This window comes from Hyla sarda, chromosome 5 (assembly GCF_029499605.1).
Source record: "Hyla sarda isolate aHylSar1 chromosome 5, aHylSar1.hap1, whole genome shotgun sequence".
In the NCBI taxonomy this organism is placed as follows: domain Eukaryota; kingdom Metazoa; phylum Chordata; class Amphibia; order Anura; family Hylidae; genus Hyla; species Hyla sarda.
Genome location: NC_079193.1, coordinates 213,870,628 through 213,889,405, shown reverse-complemented (window position 1 = coordinate 213,889,405; position 18,778 = coordinate 213,870,628). Strand labels below are relative to the sequence as shown.

The 18,778-nt window shown below is 41.2% G+C and overlaps 1 protein-coding gene and 1 long non-coding RNA gene across 2 annotated transcripts in view; one reads left to right on the top strand and one right to left on the bottom strand.

Moving 5' to 3' along the window:
• LOC130273773 (proto-oncogene Mas-like) overlaps nucleotides 1–12,975 on the bottom strand; it is a 50,423-nt gene extending 37,448 nt beyond the window's left edge. The window contains exon 1 of the mRNA XM_056521083.1: nucleotides 12,949–12,975. The gene's annotated coding sequence lies outside the window, so the exon portion shown is untranslated. The remainder of the gene's footprint in view (nucleotides 1–12,948) is intronic.
• The window catches only part of LOC130273774 (uncharacterized), a 36,269-nt gene continuing 29,913 nt past the window's right edge, over nucleotides 12,423–18,778 (top strand). The window contains exons 1-2 of the long non-coding RNA XR_008844115.1: nucleotides 12,423–12,668; nucleotides 13,275–13,491. This is a non-coding gene — a long non-coding RNA (uncharacterized LOC130273774). The remainder of the gene's footprint in view (nucleotides 12,669–13,274; nucleotides 13,492–18,778) is intronic.

Sequence of the window (18,778 nt, the reverse complement as noted above, 5' to 3'; positions counted from 1 at the left end):
CGCAGGTAGCGGGGCTTAAGACCGTGTGGAGCCCGCGGCTGAGACATGCGGCCGGACGTTAATGGCGCCCGCTCTCAGCTCTAAACCCATATGCGGTCGCATGTGCGAGCGCAAATGGGAAGAGAGCGGGTGAAAACACCGTCGGCAGCTTTTACACGCTGCCGATGGGAAGGAGAGACAGGCGCGAGATGCAGCTAAAACTGAAGCCGGCACTCGCAAGAGAAAGTCGGCATCCGCGGCTGCTGAGGGAGGGAGCTGGCCATGGTGCTTGAACACAGTTCTCACACCAACGCACTGTCTGTAAATATTTGAACCCTGTCTCTACCACATCCCTATATCTCTCTCTCCATATGTCCCCAAACCTGAAACTAAGAGAGGGCTGCAAGTCCCTCTTGAATAAGCCCCCAGACCACCATGAAGGGGTTGCCCTGGTAAAATAAAGAGTGGGACAAAAACTAGGGGTCTCCAGAGGTTGCGAGTCCACACCTAAAAGGGGGAAATACTCACCTCAGTCAGAACTTACCTCATGAAGTCTTCTCTATGAAGTCTTCAGTCAGCTTTAGTTACCTGCATCATCGGAGATAGGGTGACCCGGACCCATGAGGTACAAACCCAGGCGCTGACCGTTGGCGAGAGGGGGTGAACCCGCATATACGCAATGTCTGTGCCCCCTTACTCACAATGGGGAAACAGTGAGCCGCAGTTCCTGAGTCCCCACCTTAAAACAGGAAAGAAAACGGGATAAAGAACTATCACATTCCCTAACTAGGAAAATAATAAAACATAAGACCTGGTCTGGAGAGAACTCCAGACAGTGTCTACCTCCTTAGACACTAAGCTTAAACTGATTAGCTCAGGGCCTGGAGGTGGGTATATCCTGCTGGGAGGAGCCGACTTTCTTGTTGCCATAGTGTCACACCTCCTAGAGACAGCAGCATACACCCACGGTCTGTGTCCCCCAATGGAGCCGATAGAGAAAACCGTATTGAAACGTATGTTTCTTTTTAACATGGTAGTCAATGGGAACCGTACAGAACTGTATGTGCGTACGGTTCCATCCGGTTTTCACCATAGGGTTTTTGACTTTGCACAGTTTTTTTTCTTGGAATTTCAATCAAACAAGTGAAGCTTTATTCATAATGGAGTGAAAAGTTAAAAACTTATACTTTTTTTTCTTAAAAACGGATGCAACCGGACAAAATTTTTCAAACAGTACACGGTTTTCAACCATATACGGATTTAAATTTGTACACACGTTTTGATACAGTTTAGTCAGGTTTTGAGGAATCCATTTTTTATCAAAAACTTGATACGGGAACTGTATTGCAAAAATGTGTGGTGTGAACCCAGCCTTTGTACTTTGCAATTTTGTCTTTATTGATATTCCTTTGTATTCTATGTACATAAATAAAGCTTACTAGGCATTCTTGTACAGTGCTGCTTTGTCCCCCTGCTATATGATCTAATTACATCAAAACCACCACCTCCTACTATGTAATGTAATACTCTCATACATTAAAGGGCCTTTTACATGTCAATTATCAGGTAAATGAATATTCATATGAATGTTTGTTCTCATAAGGCTTAAAATATTATGGAATGTCTGTACAAAAGCAGGGAATCCTTTCACAGTCAGGACTCCCTGCTCCTGTACACAAAGTGGTAAAACATACAGTACTGTATGCCTCATGATATCCCTTAAAGGAGTTATCCGTCTTCCTGAGCCAGAAAATAAAAATGGTTAAAATGTTCCTCTCAGTGCTGTAGCTATAGAGGTCTCAATGATCGCCACTGACCACCACTTGTATGTACATATGAAATGCTATGGATGTGAAACATGCTAATGGGAGGGGTACATGGTGTGAATAGGGGACACAGTAATGGGGGACATGCTGACGAGAGGGCTACATGGTGATTAAGGGGAACATGCCGATAAGTGGGCTACATGATGGTAATATGGGTCATGCTGATGAGGGGCTACATGAAAGTAATAGTGGACATGCTGTAGGGGGCTGCATGGTGATAATGGGGGACATGCTAATGAAGGGGCTGCATGAAAGTAATAGTGGACATGCTGTAGGGGGCTGCATGGTGATAATGGGGGACATGCTAATGAAGGGGCTGCATGGTGGTAATGAGGGACATGTTGACTAGGGGGCTACATGCTAGTAAGAGAGCTACATGGTGTGGATTGGGGACATAGTGATGGTGAAGGGGGGCTTCATGGTGTAAATAAGTGACATGGAGATGAGGGGGCTACAGTGTGGTAATACAGGAGATGTAGATGAGAGGGGCACATGATGTGGAAGGTAAACATGCTGAAGAGGGGGCTACATGGTGTTAATAAGGTGAATGTTGATGAGGGGGTGACATGCTGATATATGGATAAATGGTTCCGATTGTAGACATGGTAAAGATGTGGAACCATAGTGTTGGAGGGGGACATACTTATGTCATGAGGAGTACATGTGAGTAGTACATGCTGTGAGAGGGTACATCATACGAATGGGGTCCATTGAGTAGGGTCTATCATGTGGATTGGAGACATACTGATGTGGATGGAACAGCAGCAGTCGTGTGTGGGCTGTGCTCATACTGACACGCAAGTCCTGGGGTCTGCATTTTGTTAAGGTCATACATACTACCAAAAACACCACTAAGTGAAACCCACAGTGACACAAGACCAGGGCCGGACTGGCCATTCAGCAGACCAAGCATTTGTCTAGTGGGCCAGGCCGTCCGCCTGCCCTGATGCGATACACCTGTTTTCTTCACTACACTGGCCGCTACTTTCAAAGCCTCAGCTGCCGCTTTGAAAGTAGTGGTTGGTGTAGTAAAAAAAAAATTACAGCCTGCTCACTAAAACACCCACTCAAAAATGTGAAGGAGGATGACTGAGGGGTCTTGGGGTGGAGAAGGGATCTGGGGTTGGCGCGGGCGGTCAAAAAAGTGTTAAGAAGGATGACTTGGAGGGGCGATGGGTCTGGGGGTGCAGAAAAATGTGATGGAAGATGACTGATGGGAGGGGTGCTGAGGAGAAGGGGAAGCAGAAAAGTGTGAAGGAGGATGACTAAGGGGTCTTGGGGGGCAGAAAAGTGTGACGGAAGATGACTGAAGGGAGAGTTGCGGAGCAAAAGGGCTGGGAGGGGGAAAGAAAAGTGTGAAGGAGGATGACTGGGGGGATCTTGGGGGGATGAGTCTGGGGGTGCAGAAAAGTGTGAGGGAGGATGGCTGAAGGGAGGGGTGTGGAGACAAGGGCTGGGAGGGGGATAGAAAAGTGTGAAGGAGGATGACTAAGGGTTTGAGGAGAAGGGGGCTGGTAGGGCAGAAAAGTGTGAAAAACGCTGACTGGGGGAAAGGGGAAGGGGTCTGGGGGAAATCAGAAAAGTGTGAAGGAGGATGACGGGGGGGGGGGGGGGGCAATGGAGTCTGAGGGGGACTAAAGGGTCTAAAGGAGAAGGGGAAAGATGGGCCTGGAAGAGTACTAAGGAGTCCGGGGGGACTTAGGTCTAGTTCACACGGAAGCAGGTCCGGCATTAGGGTGGGGCAACCTGGGCAGTAGCCCAGGTCCCCCATCCAAAAGAGGGACCCTTAACATATGTACATGCATATTCACAATACAATATTTTGCCACGATTTGCGCAAAATCGTGGTAAAATCCCAGCGCTTTTATTTTGTCATTTTTCAGGCACTGGCAGGGCCGATTGCAACCCTGACTGGCAGCAGCTATGGGACCCATGGCCGCACTTACATCCCTATGCTCTAAGGCCACAGGCTGGTTTAGACCTGCAGGAGCGTGTTGATGACATCACAAGTCCGACAAAGGCAGCATGATGTAATCTCTTCATTGTACCCTCTATGTCAGATCTCAGAGGTCACCAGTGTGTTCCCCGTGTCTCATAGACTGCAGATCTAAACCAGCCTGTGCAGTCTGTGGGGTGACACAAGGAGAGGAGTGCTGAGGAGAGCCTGCAGAGCAAGAGGGAGATGACAATTCTTCTCCCTCTGCTCTTTACAAGTTACCCAGTGCTATCATATTTTCAGCTAAGACGGGCACTGCTTAGGAGGAAGGAAGTGTGAGGACTGCCCCACACCGGAGAGCCGGACTGCAGGCTGTGACAGTGATGGATGTAAGTACTTGTCACTGTCTGCTTGTGATTAAATGTAAAAAAATTGTCCTTATGGGGAGGGGAGTGCACACTGACAGCCCTTTTAGTACTACTACTCCCAGCAGCCTGCTGCAACAGGCTGAGTCTATTAGTCCAACATGAGCTACTGTACAGCAGAGCCTTATGTTATGTTGCTTGCCAGACTGTAAATGTACAATATAAACTACAACTCCCAGTGTGGTCTTTCTGTTTGGCCTATGTAATTACTCACCACATCCCTTTAAGGCTGGGGGAGGAGGCACAGACAGGGAGACCACACTGGGAGTTGTAGTCCTATGTTGTATAATAAATTGTACCTCTAGAGTTCTTTTTAACATATGACTATGACGCAGCACTGTGTATGATATTCATTTGTTTAATATGATTTTTTTTAAATCAGCTCCTAAAAAGCGAAACGGTAAGCTTTAATCCTAGATGTTTCAGCTGTATATCGCTGTGCCGTGTAAGAAGAAGTTACCACTGCGTCTCCATAGGACCCATCTCCAGTGATGAGACCCAGTGCCGTAGAATTACATTACGATGGTTCTCATCACTGGGGATGGGTCCTATAGAGACACAGTGGTAACCTCTTACACGGCACAGCAATATACAGCTGAAGGCATCCAGAAGAAATCTTACTGTTTGCCATTTTAGGTGTTGATTTTAAAATAAATCATATTTAGACTAATGAGTATCATGCACAGTGCTGCGTCATAGTCATATGTGAAAAAGAACTCTAGAGATACATTTTAACACTCTGAAATGCAAAGTTAACTTGTGGCTCTGCTGTGCTTTAACTTCTGTGGAATTAAAAGACTCAGTATTACCCACTTGGCTTCTTTGAGAATTAAGTGCACTACCAAGGTAGTGCCAGCTAGCTGACTTTTACAGATGCTCTCTGGTATAGAGGTTGCCTGGCTGTATTGCATTGTGGAAATGTATTATTTTGTTTTCTTTTTGCAAACTCAGAGGTTTTGTAGTCATCATGGCGGTTTGGAGTGGAGTGAGAAGATGGGAAAAGAAAATAACTCCTGATGGGTAATTAACACTAACAGTATCCTGCGCATATTTGATCCACATAATTTGAAGCTGCAGATTTTATGCTACAGATTTCAATGTAAACTAATTGAACACAGCTTCAAATCTGCATTTTCAAATCATGTGCATCAAATATGCACAGGATACTGTACATGTGAATAGACCCTAACAGAGAAGATTATTCTGCCTCTGAATTTGTCTGATAAGAATTATATTCATTTATCCAGCACTGATTGTGGTGAGAGGCCACAGGTCACCATATGCTATCTGATATTGATATATTGTATGTGTATTAAGTCTCAGTATGTTGGCAATATTGGTATTCCTATAGTTGTTTTTACCTGAATCACTGAATGGTGGTGTTATTTACTCATGGCATGGTGGTGTTATATAGTCTTGGTGTGATGTATATGGAGCACAGGGGGCTTAATGGGATTATCCAGATGGAGGGGTTTTGTTTTTCTAGAAGCATGCCCATATAGTAATGAGAATATAGCCCGAAAGCTGTCCGGGCTGCACAGAGCCCATAGACAGCACATACACTTAATTTGGATCTTCTAGGACCTTTGGTGACATCATCAGGACTCTGAGCCAATAGGAGTCATCCCAGGTCTTGGAAGATACATAGTAAATCTGTGTATGCTGTCTATGGGTTTAACAAACATAGGAGAGGAGAGTATAAGTTAGGGGGAAAGTATAGGGGGTGCCATAGGGAGCAGTGTATAGTTATACCTTAGAAATGGGGAGTGGGGGTGTGATTTAATATTTTAGCCACTCAGGACACAGCTGGGTTTTATTTTTGCATTTTTGTTTTTTCCTCCTCATCTTCTGAGAGTCATAACTCTTATATTTCCATCCACAGACCCATATGAGGCTCGTTTTTTTGCTTGACCATTTGTACTTTGTAATGACATCACTCATTTTACCATAAAATGTACAGCGAACCTAAAAAATTATTATTTTGTGAGGAAATTAAAAAGAATACCACAATTTTGCAGTTTTGGGGGGTATAATTTTTAAGCAGTACACTTAACATTGAAAAGTCCATATTTTCTTTATTCTGTAGGTCAATATGATTAAAATGATACCCATGGTTACATGCTTTACTATTATTGTACTGGTTTAAAAAAAAAATATATATATATATACTTAACATTAACAAAACAAATAATTAACAAAATCAATATGTAAAATTGTCCGATTCTGACCCCTGTTATCTGTAGTTTTTATTTGTTTCACTTTTTTGTATATGTGACTTTTTGATCACTTTTTTATTTTATTTTATGAAATACAGTAAATGATGTGACCAAAAAGCAGCAATTTGAGGACGTTTATTTCTTTTTACATATACACCGTTCACTGTACTGGATCATTAACATTATATGTTATTTTAAATCAGGCACCAAAAGCCAGAAGACCAGGACCGGAGGGCGGGACTGCAATATTGGCGGCACCAGGGGAGCGGCGAAAGGTTAAAGTTTATAATTTTTATTCTGGCAGCACGGACATAGTGGATAACATTTTTTTTACTGAAGTTCTCCTACAGGGTACATTCACACGCTCATAACTAGCAGCCAGTTTTCCACTGCAGAAAAACCTGTGCAGGTTACGCTACCATTCATTGTAACGGGTCTGCAAACTTGCCACTATTATGGATTGTCCATGTGCCCAAACAAGTGCATGGTAGAATAACTCGCAGTGGAAACCTACTGCTAGTTATGGACGTGTGAACGTTCTCTTAAACACAGAAAATATTTACTATAGATCTTAGATTTGGACCCTGATACGTTTGTGTTATGGCCATAGATGCTTTTCCCCTCATTGGGATCTCAGGCCGTATTCACATGGTGCATGATCAGTAACCTAGTGCTGTGTATTCTCTATCACAAAACAGAGGAAACCAGGAAAATCTTTGGTCATGCAATTCGGGGGCCCCATATTTTATTTTGCCCAAGGGCCACAGTTAGTCTAAAACCGGCCCTGCACTGGAGACAATATAGGTGAAAGTAGATCCCGGCACACAAATATCTTGATGCAAATCTTGATCATTTTTATTTAAGCATTAATTCATGCTGAAAAGAACGCAGCACGCATTCCGGCTGTAAAGCCTTTTTCAACTGCAGTTGAAAAAGGCTTTACAGCCGGAACGCGTGCTGCCAATTACTTTTCAAGATTTTCTCAGTTGCCCCACAGTTATAATTAGTTGTGAAATTATATTTTAATCTATTATCATGTTTCCTACTCTGTTCTTCATCTCTTTTTCCTTTTTCTTTTGTAATAGTATTATATGAATTTTCATTTTTATTTTTTGGAGTGATGAGGTCAGTTTGTTTAATATTTCTTACTTGTTGGTATGCCTTACTAAGAAGGCCTCCTGGGTAGCCCTTGGCTGAGAAGCGGCCCCTAAGAATAGCAGCTTGATGGTAAAAATCTGCATCAGAGGTACAGTTTTTTTCAAATCCTCAGATACTGACCATAGGGGACACCTCTCAGCCAAGCAGGATAATGAGCACTTTCATAGTTCAAAAAACTATTAACATCTACTGACTTAAAATAAGTTCTTCATAGCTTTTCATAGCGCTAATAAATGTACATTGAGCAGTTACATAACTTTTCATTTGCAAGTTAAAGGCCAAAGAACATTTGATCTTGGAATACCCCTTTAACATACGTTGGACCATGTGTGAGAATACCCAGTGTATTGAATACATACTACACTACGTAAGCAGCAGTGCATACAGCAGCAACTCTCACCTTCAGGCTGCAGTAACCATTCACTGGGCCTGCTATGAGAGCACCCAGACTAGCAAATGTGATGATGTCAAGACCATTTATCCCTTTCCTGCACCATGACTATATTAAAGGGGTTATCCACCATAAGGTGATTTTAGTAGTACGTACCTGCCAGAACTGAGTATTTCCTGCTTAATTTCATTCTCTAAACTACACGTCCCATAGTTCCATGCTTGAAATGTGAAGTAATTTTCCTCCCTCCCACACATCAGGCACATCACCCATTCCACCACAAATGAGCTGCATCCATTCAAAGACCAGTGTTTCCTAATCAGGGGGCCTACAGCTGTTGAAAAATGAACTCTCTCCCACCCAGCGGTCGCTCCACCCATTGAAGCAGAACAAACTCCCTCTCATCACCTGACTAGTGATGTCAGGTCTCAACACACTGCAAGCCGGGAAATCCCGAGACATGTGTAATTTTGTATGCTGTTAAAAATAAATATTGGGGCGAAAATCACAGAAGAATTGTGAGAAATCCATCACACACAGGTACAGACACTATATTATGAACTACACTAACTTTACAGCCCCTGTAGAATAGTGAAATAAAAAACATTTCTGGAATACCCCTTTAACGACATAGGGGCCGCAAATGGTGTAAGGAGTTGTGTAAGGAGTGGGATCCTGATTTCAGTAGCCAGGGGCCACTGCTTAGAGCCCTCTCACAGCCCTGTATACAGAAAAATAAAAAAGTTATAGAGGTCAGAATATTTAATTTTTAATCATACTTAATTTCTTAACAAAAGTTAACATTTTTTAATAGTAGTAAAATGAACCAAAACCTATAAAAATTGGGTATTGTTGTAATGGTATGGACCTACATAACAAAGATAACATGTCAGTTGTACCATAAAGTGCACTGTGTAAAAATGAAACCACTTAAAAGTTGCAAAATTGTATTATTTTTTTTTTTTACATCACAATTTTTTTTTACTTCTCCGTAGATTTTTGTGGTAAAATGAGTATGTTTTTATAAAGTACAATTGGTTATACATAAAAAAAAAGCCCTCACATGGGTCTGTAGGTGGAAAATTGAAGGCGTTATTGATTTTAAAATGCGAGGAGGACAAAATGAAAATAAGCTGCGTCATTAAGGGTTAAAAGTGTTGATAATAACCTCCCCCTTTCTCTGCCCAAGACCATTAGGATACAGACATAAAAGAGTACCTTTCACCAAACTAAACTTTTAATATAATATTCCTTATTTAATTATAAGACACTTTGCTATTTGCTTGCTGTCAAAATTCTCAACCTTTATTTGTTTTTAATGTGATTGAAAAAAACGGCCACTAGATGGCCCTGTTCTGCCGCAAGTCAAACAGTTAGTTTGGTCTCCTCCAGGCCTGGCAGGAGACCAAACTCAGGAAGGGCATGCAGGGCATGGCGAGGCACAGCTCTCGCAGGCTTCAGTGATGTTGCGCCTGCTGTGGGATGCCCACTTTCTCCTGCAGGGAGCTCACACAATGTGAGCAAAGGGAAAAGTATGATACAGAGCTTTTTAAAGGGGTGTTAGGAGTAGTTAGGGAATATAATTTGAGTTAGCTTAGAAAATATAGTTTGATGACAGGTACTTTTTAACCCATTTACTGCCCTTGATCTCCAGAGGTGCAAACATTAATCCTTTATTGCCCTAGATTCCAGGGATGTTACTATGAACAGCTGCCCTAGCTAATTATTACAAATTATTTGGCACTATAAGAGTAGGGCCACACACAGCACATCTGCAGTGTATTTGACACTGCAGATGCACTGCCGGCAGTCACAGAGCAACTTTAAATACACTGCTGATGTGATGTGCTGGGTATGACCATAATATTTATTTGCTGCTGTTCTGGATTTCCTGATTTATAGGGATCAGCACCCATGTCCATAACTGCCATGCTCACTAGCTACAAAGGCTACAAATATTGGTCACATTCTTTTTCTCCAGAACTTGTTTTCAGGTCCAGGTGCCGGCTACACTTGGTTCTGGACTGTCCAGCATCAGGACACAGTTTTTGTGCAGTGGCACAAGGTACTGATGCTGAACAGCATCAGAACCCAGTGCTGTGGACTTGGACCTGAAAGAGTACATTAACACAGTGAGTTTCCCACTTTGAGTTTTAGCGGCGGTAGGTTTTCCACAGCAGAGTATGAACAGCAGAATAATATCTGCAGTGAAAAATCAGCAGATTACATTGACTTCAATAGAAATTATGTTTCCAAAAATCAGCCACGGAAAACCCGCCTCAGTTCAAGCTCGCTGCAGGAAACTCGCTGTAAACCTGCTTGTTTAACCCCTTAACGACCACGGACGTAAATGTACGTCCTGGTTTGGCGGGACTTTGCGCACCAGGACGTACATGTACGTCCTGTGTATGACCGCGAGCATCGGAACAGTGCTCGCGTCAGCCGGGGATTCACCAGTAATGGCCGACATCCGCGATCTCACGGATGTCTGCCGTTAACCCCGCAGATGCCGTTATCAATACAGATCACGGCATCTGCGGCAGTGCCTGTTCTTTGAATGGATGATCGGATCGCCCACAGCGCTGCCGCGGCGATCCGATCATCCAGCATAGCGGCCAGAGGTCCCCTCACCTGGCTCCGGCTGTCTCTCGGGGTCTTCTGCTCTGGTCTGAGATCGAGCAGACCAGAGCAGAAGATCACCGATAATACTGATCGGTGCTATGTCCTATGCATAGCACTGAACAGTATTAGCAATCAAATGATTGTTATAGATAGTCCCCTATGGGGACATAAAAAGTGTAAAAAAAAAAAAGTTGAAAAGTGTAAAAATAAAAAGTAAAAAAAAGTGAAAAATCCCCTTCCCTAATAAAAATGTAAATTGTCAGTTTTTCCCATTTTACCCCCAAAAAGCGTAATTTTTTTTATAAACATATTTGGTATCGCCGCGTGCGTAAATGTCCAAACTATCAAAATATAATGTTAATGATCCTGTACAGTGAATGGCGTAAACGTAAAAAAAAAAGTAAAAAAAATGCTGCTTTTTTTGTCAAATTTTATTTAAAAAATGTTTTATAAAAAATTATATAAAAGTTTTATATACGCAAATGTGGTATCGATAAAAAGTACTGATGACGGCGCAAAAAATGAGCCCTCATACCGCTCTATATACGGAAAACTGAAAAAGTTATAGGTGGTCAAAATATGGCGAGTTTAGATTACTCATTTTGTACAAAAAGCGGTACAAAAATATAAAAGTATGTAGCCATGGGTATCATTTTAATCGTATTGACCCACAGAATAAAGAACACATGTCATTTTAACCATAAAGTGTACAGTGTGAAAGCAAAACCCTCCAAAATGTGCAAAATTGTGGTTTTCATTTTGGTAAAATGAGAGGTTTTACATCTTTAGATGTAAATATAAAAGAGTTATGGATTTTATAAGGCAAGGAAGAAAATATGAAAACGCAAAAATAAAATTGGCCTGGTCCTTAAGGGTTAAATGTACCCTAAGTGGCTCAGTAGTAGTAAAGTAAATATATGGGCCTGATATATTTTTTGATGTCTGGTCTAAGACACTAAGACCTCGTTCACACTGCAGACATTCTGCCAGCAGAATTCTGCTGCGGAATTCTGTTTGCAGCACAGTCCTGTTGTTTTTTTCAATGGGATTCTGCTGCTCTATTTATACTGGAAACCGCTGCAGCAAAATTGCATGTGCGGAAAGTACATCCACACAAAGAATGAACATGTTCATTCTTTGAGCAGAATTCCGCCGGGACAGTATTTATGTCTATGGAGATGGCAATGTCCACGCGGTCCTACTGCCCATGCAGAAGACAGTGCCCTACCTCTCGTGATCTTGTTAAATTTTATAATCCTCCCAGTTCACTGACCCTTCATGATAAACCACCCCCTGCCTTAATTTTTTTTAAAATTTTTTTAGATTTCTACCATGATTTTGCTCTGTATTTTTTGCTTAGTCTCAGTCAGATTCACAGACTGGGAAGGGGTGTTCCCCAGCAGGCGTGACATCATCTGAAGCCATATAGGGAAGAACTTCCTCCCTCACTCTGCTACACACAGCCCACAGCAGTTCAGTGTTTGAGATGAGCTATGATTGGCTAAGGCTGCACACACCCCCCTCAGCACTCCAGACTGCATTTCCTGATTTTGGACTTCTGCCTGCCAGTGTGCAAAAGATGGGGGGAAGGTTGCTCTGGACAAGAAGGGAGACACCTAGTTGCAGCTTTTTTAAACACAAATAAAACATAGAAAACGTCCTTTTTTTAAACAAATTACATTAGAAAGATTTTTTATTTATCATATTGAGTGCAATAGCAATAATTAGTTTTAATGAGAGTGCCCCTTTAAGGTTAAGTTCCCACACTGTACAATGGAAAACATAATACTACAGTAAAAATAGCTATAATAAGTGTCAGTCAATGCACACATTGCTTTACAAAACTACAGTAATTCAAATATTGGAATGACTGCAGATATATATATCTGTAAAAAATATATGGAAAAAGATATATGGAAAAAAATGCAGCTTTTTACATACATTTTACTATAGTTCTCCCCTCTGCTTCCATATGCCTACATATTAGAGCAGAGGGGGTGAAGGCAGGGAAACTGGGTATGCCGGATCCCGCCTCCATTGTGCAAAGCCAGCCATTTCCAGATAAGCAATGCTCCCTAATAAAACTGGTATCTCCGGAACCAGACTGCGGACCTGGTAAGTGATTCCTCTTTGTTATCCGGTTCACCTGTACTACAACCCTGTGTATTTGGTTTAGTGAGGGTGAGCCCACTGTCAGTTTCCCTTCAAATTCACTGGATTTATGTGGAGCACTTTACATGTTGTGTAGACTGTCTTTAAAAATTTGCAGCACGAATGAGCTGCATGGAATATCTTTTTCATATCAAACTGTCAACAGGGTTTATGAATTAGATGGACAATTTTCAAAATCAATGGAGAAGAAAATTTTCAATATTTACTAATCTTTACTATTTACCTTTGGCAACACTTAATGCCCTTATCAACTAAGAGTTGTGCAGTCAGATATGAAACTGAACTGAAGTGAATACAGAGGGTAACCATAGTAACATGGCTGGAAAATTGTAATGAATGAAAAACAATTAATGTGCTATAGTAGCAAGTCAAAGATACAACATAACAACCTATATAATTAACTGTCACAGCCTATATACTGTTGTATTTGTTGGAAGTAAAGTAAATTATAAATTCGTAGGCTTATAATGATCTCTTTATATCAATCTTAATATTAATCAAAAATAAAAGTGTACGCTTACAAAAAATGAAATATACTTCCATTTATAGAAAACAGAATAATGGGCTTACATAATCATACCTACTGAACGATAACAAAGCAAGAACAATATGTACTCATGATAGGATATAAATGAGAGGGGACCGTCCTCGCGCTTGGGAGTGATCTGCTACGGGCAAAATATCTGGAGCCACAAGAGCTTTTTTCTACTATTCTGCAAGTGGCTGAATCAAAAGGAACTGCTGTTGATGTAATATCATGTAAAAGGTAAGTCTATATATTTGTTTTAACCATCTGTCAGGATTAATTAAGGAAACCAGCAATGCAACCTTCAGAGCTTATCAAATATATATTCTTCGCTTCAAGGAACAACACAGTTAATTGATATCAGTGAAATGGCTATTAAAGCTTACCGACTTATTCACGTCTTAATTTTGATATATTGTAAGCACAATGGAAGTTTTTCTTTGAAATCCCAGTAGATGCCTTACCAATAAAAGATAACAATAAAAATGTAATTCTGCTAGTCTGCTATGAAAGCTGTGTATACAATAATTTCTAAATATATCAACATTAGGGCACGTTACCACGTGCTGTTTTCTGCTGCGTATTTTCTTTCTCATTGAAATCAATGGGTAGCAAAATACACAGCTGATAAATATGCAGCTGGTAAATACGCAGCAAAATACGGCACGTGGTAACGTGCCCTTAAAATGGTTATCCACCATTAGGTCATTTTAGTACGTACTTGTCAGACAGTAATGGACATGCTTAGGAAGGATCTGCGCTTGTCTTGGGGCTAAATGGCTATGTTGTGAGATTACCATAACACTGTGGCTAGCTTTTTGTGAACTGGTATTTCCTGTTTCAGTTTTCTTTTATGTTTACAAAACAAATCCCATAATTCCATTTTCCTCCCTCCCACACATCAGCCACCCCACCCCTTGAAACATAAATGAGCTGCATCCATTCAAAAAACCTGTGGTTTTCACTCAGGGTGCCTACAGCTGTTGCATTAGTTGCAGATTAATCTCTCTCCCACCAATCTCTCACATCGCTCCACCCATTGAAGCAGACAGGCTCCCTGTCATCAGCTGACTAGTGAGTCAGGTCTCGGCCGCATTGCAACCTGGGAAAAATCTGAGACAACAGTTATTTTGTATGCTGTTAAAAAAAAAATATTGGGGTGAAAATCACAGAAGAAACCGTCATACACAGGTATAGACACTATATTATGAACTACACTAACTTTACAGCACCTGTAGTATAGTAAAATAAAATAAAAAATCCTAGAATACCCCTTTGAATAGATTTATAATGAAATTGGCTTCACGTACACAATCATATAATGAAAAGTATTCCTACTACATAACCACTAGAAATATTTCTGAGTGGACTGAGTGATGGTGTCATTGAAATAATACACACAACTAAATTACTCATAATAAAAATCTGAAATTTATTTGAATGTCTACAGAACATACACTAAATAAAGGCATATTCAATATATTACCAGAGTACAGCACATTACCATGCTTTTATGTGCAGTTTATATGTGTGACTATTGGTATTCAAAATACAGTATATTTCATGTTTTTTTTTTTTATATAGACAGCTTTTTTGACAGATTATAATTTTTGTTAACCAGTAAGAAAAAGCAGCCGACACTAGTTGGCACTTTATCCCCCAGGACACACAACAAAAACCTCCAGGCATTCACGGCACTGACCCCCGGTGCTCACAGTGAAACACAGAGGACAGCTTTCCACAAATAGAATGTAGACAAAAATAGCACTGGGCACATAGGTTCCGGTCAAGTGGTTTATTTGCAGGTGGAAATGCTCAGCAACAATTGTTTCGCTATTCACAGATAGCTTTCTCACAGCCTAATCGAACCAGGAATCTCCACCTCCTTAAAAAGGTCCCAGCATTCCCAAACGAACTTTATTAACAACGAACAATCTGGGAATCCATTTAAAAATTTTAATATGTAACATATCACATTGTAACACATTATATTAAAATCAAGATATTTATCGAGATAGGTGGAAACATATACAATGGGGATCAAAAGTTTGGGCACCCCAGGCAAAAATTTGTATTAATGTGCTTAAAGAAGCCAAGGAAAGATGGAAAAATATCTAAAAGGCATCAAATTACAGACTAGACATTCTTATAATATGTCAAAAAGTTATTTTATTTCCTTAATTTACACTTTCAAAATAACAGAAAACAAAAAATTGCGTCTGCAAAAGATTGTGCACCCTGCAGAATTTATAGCATGCACTGTCCCCTTTGCAAAGCTGAGACCTGCCAGTGTCATGGATTGCTCATCCTCATCTGGAAAGACCAGGTGATGTCAATCTCAAAGGTTTTAAATGCCCAGACTCATCTGACCTTGCCCCAACAATCAGCACCATGGGTTCTTCTAAGCAGTTGTCTAGAAATCTGAAACTGAAAATAGTTGACGCTCACAAAGCTGGAGAAGGCTATATGAAGAAAGCAAAACATTTTCAGATGTCAATATCCTCTGTTCGGAATGTAATTAAGAAATGGCAGTAATCAGGAACAGTGGAAGTTAAAGCAAAATCTGGAAGACCAAAAAAAATATCAGACAGAACAGCTCGCAGGATTGTGAGAAAAACAATTCAAAACCCACGTTTGACTGCACAATCCTTACAGATATATCTGGCAGACACTGGAGTTGTGGTACAATATTCCACTATAAAAGAGATACTTGTACAAATATGGTCTTCATGGAAGAATCATCAGAAGAAAACCTCTTCTACGTCCTCACCACAAAAATCTGCGTTGAACTTGTCAAATGGACATATAGACAAGCCTGATGCATTTTGGAAACAAGTTCTGTGGACCGAGGTTAAAATTTTACTTTTTGGCCGGAATGAGCAAGGGTACGTTTGGAGAAGAAGGGGAACAGAATTTAATGAAAATAACTTCTGTCCAACTGTTAAGCATGGGGGTGGATCAATCATGCTTTGGGGATATATTGCAGCCAGTGGCACAGGGAACATCTCACGAGTAGAAGGAAAAATTGATGGATGCTAACTTGATGCCATCTGTGAAAAAGCTGAAGTTAAAGAGAGGATGGCTTCTACAAATGGATAATGATCCTAAAAACACCTTGAAATTAGTGTTGAGCGGCATAGGCCATATTCGAATTCGCGAATATTCGCGAATATATGGACGAATATTCGTCATATATTCGCGAATATTCGCATATTCGTTATATCCTCGTTTTATTTTCGCATATGTGAACATTCTCGTATGCGAAAAATTAACATGTGAATATCAACATATACAAAATTCGCATATGCGAAAATTAGCATATGCGAAAATTCGCATATGCGAATTTTCGCATATGCGATTTTTCGCACGACAGTCTCACACAGTAGTATTACAGCCTTCTTTACACCACACAAGCTGGAAGCAGAGAGGGGTGATCACTGTGATGTGTACTGTGGAAAAAAAAACAAAAAAAAACGAATATTCGTAATTACGAATATATAGCGCTATATTCGCGAAATTCGCGAATTCGCGAATATGCGATATTCGCGAATAATATTCGAATTGCGAATATTCGTGAGCAACACTACTTGAAATCCATGGGGGATTATATCAAGAGGCGTAAACTGAAGGATTTGCCATGGCCTTCACAATCTCCTGACCTCAACATAATTGAAAATCTATGGATAGACTTTAAAAGAGCAGTGCGTGACAGACAGACCAGAAATCTCCTAGAACTGGAAGACTTTTGTAAGGAAGAATGGGCAAAGATACCTCAAACAAGAATTGAAAGACTCTTGGCTGGCTACAAAAAGTATTTACAAGCTGTGATACTTGCCAAAGGGGGCAGTACAAGATGTTAACTCTGCAGGGTGCCCAAACTTTTGCAGATGCCATTTTTTTGTTTTCTGTTATTTTGAAAGTGTAAATGCTGGAAATAAAATCTAACTTTTGTTGACATATTATAATAATTTCTAATCTGTAATTTGATGCCTTATAAACGGATATGTCTCAGGTATTTATTGGATAGAGAGAATACCATTCTCCCCTCCAAATCCAAATCCAATATTTGCAAAAGTTGGTGCGACCGGGGTCCCCATCGTGGTCCCCGCCTGCTGCCAGTACCACTGGCCACCAAACATGAATGCATTGTGTGAGAGGACAAAGGTAAGTGCCTGACAGATGAAGTCCCTTTAGGGATCCTCCATCTTCATGCGACCTAACTGGCGTTTGACAGCCTCCACACTCGCATCCTGTGGGATGCAGGTGTAGAGGCTCTCCACGAAAGAGGGATCTAGTGATCAATTTTTTGGTGGTGTTTCTTCTTGATTTAACCCACCCTTGCCTGCCAGTTCACCCTTAGAAATATTTAGAGACAAAGTGGCCATGGAAGTAAAAGCTCTATTCTATCCTTCCGCACCAGACAATTTGTCTGTTGGGGAAAGGAGAGCACTTAAATGGCTGAGATCTCGGGGTGATCTTATGATAAAACTGTCCGACAAGGGTGGGAATATTGTAATAATGAATACCAGCTACTACTTGGAGGAGGCCAAACGTCAGCTAAATGATGTAGGTACCTATATAGTCTTACCTTATGACCCCATGAGAAGATACCAAGACGGTCTGAGGAATTTATTGCGAGGAGGAGTTGAGAGAGGCATTCTCTCAGATAAAAAGATGCTGATTCAACCACATCCTGAATGACCGTACTGGTACTTTCTCCCGAAAACCCATAAATCCTTGTCGAGACCACCGGGTCAACCAATTGTAGCAGGTTGTAAGTCAATCACAGAAGCGTTGTCCCTCTACCTAGACTGGACTTTGTGACCAGTCCTGGATACACTACCGGCTTACATAAAGGATACGGGCAACTTTTTGCAGCATCTGGATTGCCTTGAGTGGCAGGAGGACTTTATGTTAGCGACCCTGGATGTGTAGAGCCTCTACACCCGCATCCCACAGGATGCGAGTGTGGAGGCTGTCAAACGCCAGTTAGGTCACATGAAGATGGAGGATCCCCATAGGGACTTCATCTGTCAGGCACTTACCTTTGTCCTCTCACACAATGCATTCATGTTTGGTGGCCAGTGGTACTGGCAGCGGGCAGGGACCGCGATGGGGACCCCGGTCGCACCAACCTTTGCAAATATTTACTTAGGTGATTTGGAGGAGAGAATGGTATTCTCTCTATCCAATAAATACCTGAGACATATCCATTTATAAGTGAGATTTATAGACGATGTCTTTATGGTGTGGTCAGGTCCTAGGGAGACTTTTAATGCATTTGCTGGGTACCTTAATTCTAATGATGACAATATGACCTTCACCAGTGACTGTAGTGAGACAACAATTAATTTTTTGGACGTCAGGGTCTCTTTTCTAAACGGCTCTATTCATACCTCGACATACACAAAGCCAACTGCGACCAATTCACTATTGCAATACAATAGCTTTCACCCCAACTACACAAAAGAGTCATTACCCTATGGTCAATTTATTCGCTTACGCCGTATTAATAGTGACACTGTCT